This window comes from Medicago sativa, chromosome 7 (assembly GCF_051527215.1).
Source record: "Medicago sativa cultivar Bolivia chromosome 7, Bolivia_mono, whole genome shotgun sequence".
Classification (NCBI taxonomy): domain Eukaryota; kingdom Viridiplantae; phylum Streptophyta; class Magnoliopsida; order Fabales; family Fabaceae; genus Medicago; species Medicago sativa.
The window spans coordinates 50,099,998-50,109,699 of record NC_140755.1 but is presented as its reverse complement, the minus strand read 5'-3'; the positions used below and the strand labels follow the sequence as shown (position 1 = coordinate 50,109,699).

Here is a 9,702-nt window from a genome sequence, read left to right as displayed (position 1 = left end):
GAGCATCGACATGAGGATCCTGTTTGCCTGTGTTTTCGGCGAATTACGGACTAGTTCTGATTATTACAAGCGAGACCGAACTAGAGATCTCAGGAGCATGTTGTGCAAAGGTTTTGATCGAAAAAAGGTTTGAAAAGGGCCACGAGATGCACTCAGGTTATTTAGAGAGCAGGACAGATTTAGAAATAAAAAGGGCACTGTCTCTCGCAGGTTTGAGATTGCAAGCAAAAGCAATATAAAGTTAAAGGAAAAGGTAAATTTTCAAACACATAAACTTAAAGGAAAGGTAAAATGCATTGCATTAAAATAAAGGTGGTCTACAAATCAGTTTACATACATTATGTATAACTTGTTTCCCTAGACGCCGGTAGTTTGAGTGTTGTAGAATTCTATAAATGATTTGCGACCCATTTTCCAGCTTGGAACACTTATTTATACTAAAATAACTAACTGGCGAAATACTAATCCCATGATCATCACTTCTCCCATCTTATACAACCGCTTGCCCCACATTCCCACTACGGAAACCGTCTTCAAGCTTGAAATCGTGTCTTTCCCTCCTTGATTGCTTTACTTCGACGCGATCATGCTTTCAGCCTTGCTCTGTCGAAATTCTGATTATGCACGCTAGGCTTAATATCTTGTCAAAATCCTCCAATATAATGAGAAAGCCTTCGATTCCTGCAAAGTTAAAGGTCAACCAAATGTTGACCATATTAAATGAGCCTGTTTAATTTATAGGCTAACATATCCTAAACAACATGACGCACCATTACCAACACCGGCACCTAATGTTATTCCTAGGGGGGATTCTGATTTATCGGTTGCCTTCATTCACTAAATATGTTGCTTACATGATTTCGAATAACATTGATGTAAGTATAATTATATCATTACTTTATCGTTCAAATGTTTATTTTGGTTAATATATTTTTAACGGATTTTTTTTTTTGTATTTCAAAGTCACACTCTTGTTGTTAGGCCAACAGACATGGGAGGAAGATTACTATACTTATACACCCAGAAGTCCATTTTGAATGATTTTGGAATGCATATATAGAATTGGGTCTTTTACCACTTCTTTATACTAGGTTTTCTATCCGTAGTAGTTTCATGCTTACTGCTTTGTTAGAAAGGTGGTATGAGGAGACCAATAACTTTCATCTACCTGTTGGGAAGATGACAGTGACGCTGGATGATGTGGTGTGTCTTCTACACATCCATATCAAAGAGAATAAGATGAATCACCAGGAAAAGATCTCCGAGGAGACGGGAGTCCAGCTGACCAATCAGTTGCTTGGTGTTGTCGAGCATCGTGCAATTGATAAGTGTGATCACCAGTTTGGGGATTATAAATATTCCACTCCTAAAGAGAATATATCACTAGCACCTCAATATGGAAATTTAGTTGGAGAATGTATCTGAGAGGGAGGAAGAGAGAAATAACCATAGGAAATGGTGCGTGGGGGCTTTCTTGCTCTTTCTTGTTGGATGTACCATATTCGCTGACAAGATTAAAAAGCATATTGACCTAATATCGCTTGATGCGATGTGAGATATGGATAGGATACATGAGTGGTCATGGGGTGGGATGACACTGGCTTATACTTAACCTTACTTGAGGTAGTAATTTATTACACTTTTATCTTTGTTGTATATCTTATAATAATATGTTCATATACATGTGTTTGTTTGCATTTTTAGGCATGGGTTATAGAGCATTTCAAAAACTTGTTTGCATGGTCGCCTAATCCCCTTTATACCCCATACCTGACATGTGTTGCCCACTTTACTCGAAAGAAGAGTCACACTTTATTGTGGACCTATAGAGGCATCCTTGATCGCTTAACCGAGAACGACATCAAATGGATCCGCTATGATGATCATCAGTAGGTGCATCCCTTCAAGGAGATATGTTGGTACTCTAGTAGGATTATGACCGGAAGAAGTACAAACACTTTCCATAACGGGTGAAGAGGCATTACAGTCATGTCCAGGACATTCCCAGACATCTGGCAATGCCTCCTCGTGGTGTAGCCTAGGTATATCAGGATTTCATTGACTTCATGTTGCACGTCATACCTAAGGCTAAGCAGTGTCTGATTGTTGTGGATCCATGACAGTATGCACTAGGGTATGTGTCTTAGTTCATTAAGGTATGTCACCTGCAGTTACTGTCACCTATCGAGGGGGTTAAGGCACCACACCTCGGCTGGCTAATAAGGAGGTCATCATTGAGGAGGATCATGCCAAAGATATATCTGACTCACTGAGTATCATACATGCCTTTAACAACATAGCATATTAGGGGTTACGTGATGGTGAGACAGTCAATGACTTTCGTGGTGTCATGTCGAAGATTAAGGATGCGATGATCGCAACCACTACATATCAGTTTGATGTTTAGTTCGTTTTGGACCTTTGGTTGTAAATAATAAATTTGTTTTGGATTATGCTAACATTCAGTTTCATGTAATTGAATGATTTTTTTTTTAAAATTTATTTGTTGGAAAGAATGACTTTATCGTATGAATGAATGATTTTGATTTTATTTTGTTACTTTTATAAATGATTTGAATGAAGCCATAATGAATGTACAAAGACGGAATGAATGATTTTGATTTTATTTTGTTTCTTTTATAAATGATTTGAATGAAGGCATAATGAATGTACAAAGACAGAATGAATGATTGAATAGATGTATTTGGTGGAAAAAAATGGTACATATCAAAATTGGTGTTCTCCCCTCAAAAAAAAAAACTAAAAAAAAATTGGTGTTTTCCCTTATCAGAGCGCAACAAAGTAATTTTCTTTCAACATTGGAACTTTGAACTCAAGATTCTCTTGAAAGTTGCTCAATAGAAAATTCAGTTTCACTTCCGATAAGGTCTTAATTCATGATCGGCTGTTTTTGCGTGTGAAATTTGATCGGATGGTACCTCTCGATCGACTGTTTTTGTGTACAAAATCTGATTGGATCGTGACTCTCAATCTGCTTTTTTCAGCCAAGTGAGCAGTTTTGATGTGCCTATTGAGCAACCATCAATTTTCTTTGCAATGAATTTCAGTGAATCAGGCCATATTTTGTCAACCCATATTTTACTATGGTTCTTACCCAGTTCTTAATGTTGATACTCTCCTAAGTAGCAAAGCACCACTAAGGTTTTTGGTTGAATGTTCCTATTCTCTCTCTTTGTGGAAATTGAAAATCATGAAGCACCACAGTTCATTCTTTAATTTTTTTGCATGTTAATTTTTTTTTTTAAAATGTAAAATATGTATGTTAATTGATTTCTTGTTGTTGCAGAATGCAGCATTAAGAAAACTTACAAGACAATAGAAACAGTAGATAATGTTCTATAGATTTTGATAGTTTATCCAAGAGTTTGTTTCGTCTCCTGATATTGGTTTCTTGACGAGTAACGCTGGAAAATCAAACAAGGCAACTAAGGTCATATTTCAACTTCTTAACGCGATGGATGTCGAACAAACACCCAAACAACCAAACAGCCATATGGCACTATAGTAAAGGATATCATGACAATCAATGAGTTGCATCAGACATCATAGCCCCTAAACAATTCATATTGCTGGTTAAACATGACAAATATTTAGGACTTCCTGAAACACTTGTAGCTGATGCACATAAGTTAGGACTAAAAGCATATGCTTTTGGTTTTGCTAATGATCCTACTGCTGAGAGTACCTTCAATTTTTAGACAATGGAGATGGTGTGTACAATATCAAATGCCATTGGCGAGATTACAAATATGAAATCTCCAACTTTTAGTTCATGATCTATTTCAAAAATACCAAAACCACTCTTCTAACCTTTCTCGCAATTTTGTTATTTTATTAGAGTGCTTTGCACACAAGAATATTTGGCCCAAAAAAGGTATATGTTATTACTAATCTCAAATTTTCTTCAATCCTATAGTTATGAGTTTGACATGAAAATTCAAAAAAAATAAACAAGTCTATAACCTTATGGGCAGTACCAACTTCAACCAGAACCAACGGAGGAAGCGGTGTTTAGCCTGGCTGTGCTGATCTTATCAGCAAGCTATAACCGATGGCACTGACCTCATAGATTTCTCACTTCAAATGACAAAAGATGGAATTGCCTTCTGCGCGAATACCGCAGACCTAATAGCAGAAACCACTGCTGTGACTAAATTCATGTCATGAACTTCCAATGTACCAGAACTTCAACCAAAAAGTGGAATTTTCTCCTTTGACCTTACATGGACCGAGATCCAAACATTAAAACATAAATACTTCCTTAGAGCAATAGTTTCAAATTACAAACTTTTAAGAGTTCGAAAATAAACTCAAATGGTCAACCCTGTAGGCAACGACTTTCAAAGAAACCCGGTAAATAAGAACAGAGGTTAATTTGTTATACTTCCTCAATTTTTGAAATTGGTCAAGACAAAGGTAGTTGTTGGCATTTTTATCAACATACATGTGAGCAACATCGCAAATTCCCTATAATACTTGTATTTCAAATTGAAAATTTTCTACTGATGCTAAATGCTAACTCTATTTGCTTCACAAAATATTACTTACCTTGCATCCAAGAAGGGTCTTGACATTGTAGGTGATGTTACCACTGCTTTGAGCAATGCTACCTTTGACAAGAAACCCACACAACAAGTCCTCATCCAATCAGAAGACACTTCGGTCCTATCCAAGTTTAAAGATGTCCCATCTTACAAAAGGGTGTTGTTCATTCAAGATAAAATAGACGGTATACCAGTACAAACAGTAGAAGAATTAAGTACACAGAAGCAGTGAATCTTCCCAAACAATCTTACCAAAACCGCTGATTCCTTGTTGATAGGATTAACAAATGTTGTTAAAGAATTGAAAGATGCAAACCTAACAGTATTCGTCCATACTCTCAAAAATTAATATATGCCATTGACATTGAATTATTGGTGAGATCCTAATGTTGATATTGCTACTTACATTGAAAGTGCTAAGGTTGATGGAATTGTGGCCGATTTTGCAGCCACTGCAAGCAGATTTATGAGTAAGTAATATCATTATGTTTACCTTTCTTATTTGATCAAAGCAACTATGATCTTCCTGCACATTGTACCAGTAACCAAGACATTATTTTTCAAAAGCAAAAGTTGAAACTTTGTGTACCATTTTACAATTTGCAGGAAGCCCATGTAGCGATATGAACCACTTGTCTGCCATCCTGGTGATCTATTGAGTATTGTTCCAGTTGAATTGAAACCACCGGCACATGCTCTTGTACCTCTACAGGTTGCAATTGCAATCGTTGTTGATCCACGTACTTCTCCAAACACAATTATTGGGATGAAACAGAATGAATGCTTTTCTGTTTGGATTGAGAGAATCTGAACTATTCATCAAAACCAATTGATACAAACAAATCCAGGCTGAACTAAATCTTAAAGGTTGTGCAAGAATTTCCATTCTACTCAGTTCAGTATAACAAATGCGAAAACTTACAGGACAAACAAGAAACTTAAAATCAGATTCAAGTGAACCACTAAAAATATGTAATTGAAATATATATACATACTATTTATCAAGCTACAATGTATGATGAACCATTTTTGTCATCATAATCTTATCTTAGCGGACATATTAAACAATTAAAAAGGAATTTGAATATAATCCATACAACAAAGCAAATCCATCATTGTTATCATCCTTGTTGGAAGGACAGCTTAAATCTTTGTCCTCCATCAAAGGTTTGCTAGAACCACAATTCGTCCCGGTTTCCCATGATCCGCAATAACATAATAATCATATAACTACACCTTCATAGTTAAGTGAAACTAAAATCTGATCTAACAACAATACAAGGCAATCAATGTTAATATGCTTAAAATTTCCATCACAAAGCTTTTATTTGTTGCAAAGTTCACACAACTAAATTAAGCATTGGTTATATATGTTTATATGTCTAACACATTAAATAAAGGTGACTTTCAAATTGGAGTAGGAACATGATCAACACATGTTTAACCACGAAACCAACATTATACTTTAGTTACAAAAAGTTTAGATGAGTTTGACTGCGGAGCTCACCAGGGTACTTAGTGATCACATACTAAATAGGTCCCCGCACCCTTGTAGGGTTAAGTCAATTCCTTACTAACTGAGTCAATTCCTCACCAGGGTACTTAGTGATCACATACTAAATAGATCACATACTTATGCCCATGAGGAGAGCCCAACCCAAAAGACTAGTCCAATAGGTGGGAGAACCTCATTGCTTAAGTACCACATCAAGCACTTTGATATACTCGATGTGGGACTCTAACATTGTCACGCCATTTAAGAGTACTTACAGATCACATACTAGATAGGTCCTCGCACCCTTTGGAGAGTTAAGTCAATTCCTTACCAACCGAGTCATTATTCATTAGCCCCAACGAAACCAATATATAACAGTGATAAACAAATATCCTAAAATAGAAAATGTCAGAAAAAAACTCAAATAAGTCAATCCAAACAGGCTCGTGTGTAATTAACATAACAAATTTTCACTTAATCACAATTAAATTGAAACTACCTTAAACTAATTCTAACAAATATCTAACTAGACGATATATCTTACAAGATAAAAATTCATGGAAAAAATATATATATAATAATTAACACTTTGTTGATTAGACGATATATGGAACGAGAGAGAGAAAATTGAATGAATAGAATTCAAAAAATAAATTCACATCTTTCATTCCATATAACTCTACCCAACATCGCATTAAGATAATTTCAAAAACAAGAACATGGTTAATTCAAACCAATTCAGAGGCTCAGATTTGGAACAAAGATGGGATCGATCGTTGAAAAAAGCACCGCCATGAATGACTGCAATTGGATACATACATCCAGATCCAATGAATGCCACGCCACCGGCGGCGAGAATTCTTCGACGGCGATCGATCCATCCCGATCCACACTCCAAAACCAATGTCATCATTGCCTCTTGAGAGAGAGAAAGAGGATCAAAGAAGAAAGAAGAAAAGAAAAAAAAGAAGAAAGAAGAACAGATAAGAACGATTAGGATTCATATAGTGGTCAAAAGAGAGGGAGTGTGTTAATATCAAATACGGGGGTGCGAACAGCATTATTATCAAACAAGTTGATGAGATATATAGGGATCTTTTCCACTTAAATTATTGTTTTGTGAAACATTCTCAAATTACTTCCTCATATATTTCAAAGTATTCGATGACTTTGTTAAAAGTTTTTCAATTAGTTTTGTTTTATTGAAAAACTTTTCTCAAAAACATATACCAATAAAAGGTATTAATAGAGTTGAAGATTAATTTAACAGTAATTTATAAAATAAAAACAAATTTGATGGTTTGCTCGAGATACATTCATACAACATATAGAAAAAACGAATAGACAAACATATTAGTTTATTATATTTCGTTATATATATTTTATTATATTTTTTGTAAAATGTATACTTTAATATAAATCAATTTATGTGTTTTAAAATGTAAATTTGAAAAAGAAAAAATTAGAGAATTAAAGGAAAACTTGTAGTGGGGCCGGGGTTCGAACCCCGGACACCCCATTTATTCACCTTATAAGATGAATTCTAGCCATTAGGCTACCTGACTAAAAAAAAAAAAGGAAAACTTGTAGCAAAAAATATTCAATTAAAAGATAATTAATTTTCAAATTTTCTATAATTTTGAAGTAAATTTATATTTAAGTTTAAATTTGAAAAAAATAATAATTGGTAAGAATAATTTGTCTATGATGTAATAGCTCACTTATAGCTTGAGGTTGGTAGATATCTATGAGGTCCAATTTGAATAGTTTTGTGTTGAATGGTTCAGGAAGTAAGGACGAATTGAAGAAATTAACCACTTGATCGTTTTTTATGAGAGTCGTAGCAATTTTGTTATCGTAGCTTGCAACTTTTCTCTAACTATGTGACAATTTATCCCCAAGTGTTTGGTTTTTTATGGAAGACTATATCTTCCACTATGTGCCAACGCACTTTGATTTTCATATTAAAAAATAGGCAGATTAGTGTATTTAATTTGGAAATCCTTAACCAAATACAATAACCATCATTGCAACTCCAACGTAGCAGCTCCTAAGACACAATATTTTGTCTCTAATGATAATTTGGACATTGTAAGTCGCTTTTTTGTCCTCCATGATATATTAGTGACTTGCCAAGAAAGAAACATTGATCAGATATTGATCATCTAGTATCCATCCACTTTGCCCATTCAGCATCAAAGAAACCTAGAAGATGAATAGGAGAGCTCATGGGAAAGAACAAGCCATAACATGGGCAACTCTTGAGATATTTCAACACTCTTAATGAAGCAGTATGATTAGCTTGTGTAGGATTGGACATAAACTAACTCAATTGTCGAGTAATGTAAGCGACATCTGGTATGGTTAGGTTGAGGTGCAGAAGCCTACCACCTAAACTTATGTAAGATGGAATGCCATCATATGTGATGGCTAAATCTGGCAAGTACACCAAACGGTTTCAAGTAATAAAGTAGTAAATAAAATCATCTTTAGTAGGATTGTCGTTTCAACTAGGTTACTAGCTAAATGCTTATAGGTCATCTTATGTTATTTTTAGTATATTTTTCAGTCATTTTCATTTAGTTTTGATCCAAGTTAGAGGAGTTTTAGAACAATTGCCTATGGTTTTCGAGATATTTTGTAATGTTTTCATTTCGAATCATATAACTCTAGTTTTCTCGAAACCAAATAGTTTTATGGTGTTTTTGATGTAATTTAAGGCAAAATCATGCAAATCCACAAAGCAAAAGCATCTTGTGAAGATTTGGGAAGACAATGAATGAAGATTCAAGAGGCCTCTGAATACATTACAAGATGGAGAAATTCTATTCCAAGTCCCAAGACAAGTTATACAGAAGAAAACACCCAAAAGATGAAGAAATAGGCGATTAAGCGCGAGAAATTGCACTCATGCACCCCCTGGTTAGAGCCATGCGCTCCAAGGCACATAAGAAAACACCTGTGCGCCCTCGAGTGTAGTCCATGCACCTTGTGGTGTGCTATTTTGGGAAATAACTGCTTTTTGCTACTTTTTGGTGGAAAACCCCAATTTTAAACTTAAAGCCAGGTGAAAACAAAACCTATAAATACGACTCCTTGCATTCATATTTTTCATTCATAACAAAACGGTTCAAGAGGAAGACAGGCACTAGAAGCTTCAAGGAAGGAATCTCTCTGCACTCTAAGTCTCTAAGTTATGTTTTATTTCTTTCGTAATATGTTTTTAGTTATCATGAGTAACTAAACCCTATCGGGTAGGGTTCTAAGATGAACCTCTATTTTGTTTGTTGGATCTATTTAATTTAAATCTTTTTATTCAGTTATTTTATGAGTCCTGTTTAATTTTATTATGCGAAATACGTAATTCTTTTGCATGATCTAGGACACACCTAAGATAACTGTGATTTACTCGATTAAGGAAGTGAGATACCTAATATAACGATAAATTACTCGAATTAGGAAGGAGCTAAGATAACGGTAGACAACCACCCGATTGAAAATAGCGTAAAAGGGTATGTCATCAATATGGCTTGCCATCATCGTGATGTAACTTGGAATATAGATCATAAGGAGTGGAAATGAGTTTGGAACCTAAAGAAGCATAATCATATAAGTGATCCAGACAATATTCCCCTTGAGATG

The 9,702-nt window shown here is 35.0% G+C and overlaps 1 long non-coding RNA gene across 1 annotated transcript; it reads right to left on the bottom strand.

Moving 5' to 3' along the window:
* Positions 1 to 3,729: 3,729 nt before the first annotated feature.
* LOC146906472 (uncharacterized) lies at positions 3,730 to 7,369 on the bottom strand. The gene is made up of 2 exons (XR_015017838.1): positions 4,570 to 7,369; positions 3,730 to 4,239 (listed from the first exon to the last, which is right to left on the bottom strand). It is a non-coding gene; the product is annotated as an uncharacterized LOC146906472 (long non-coding RNA).
* Positions 7,370 to 9,702: the final 2,333 nt, after the last annotated feature.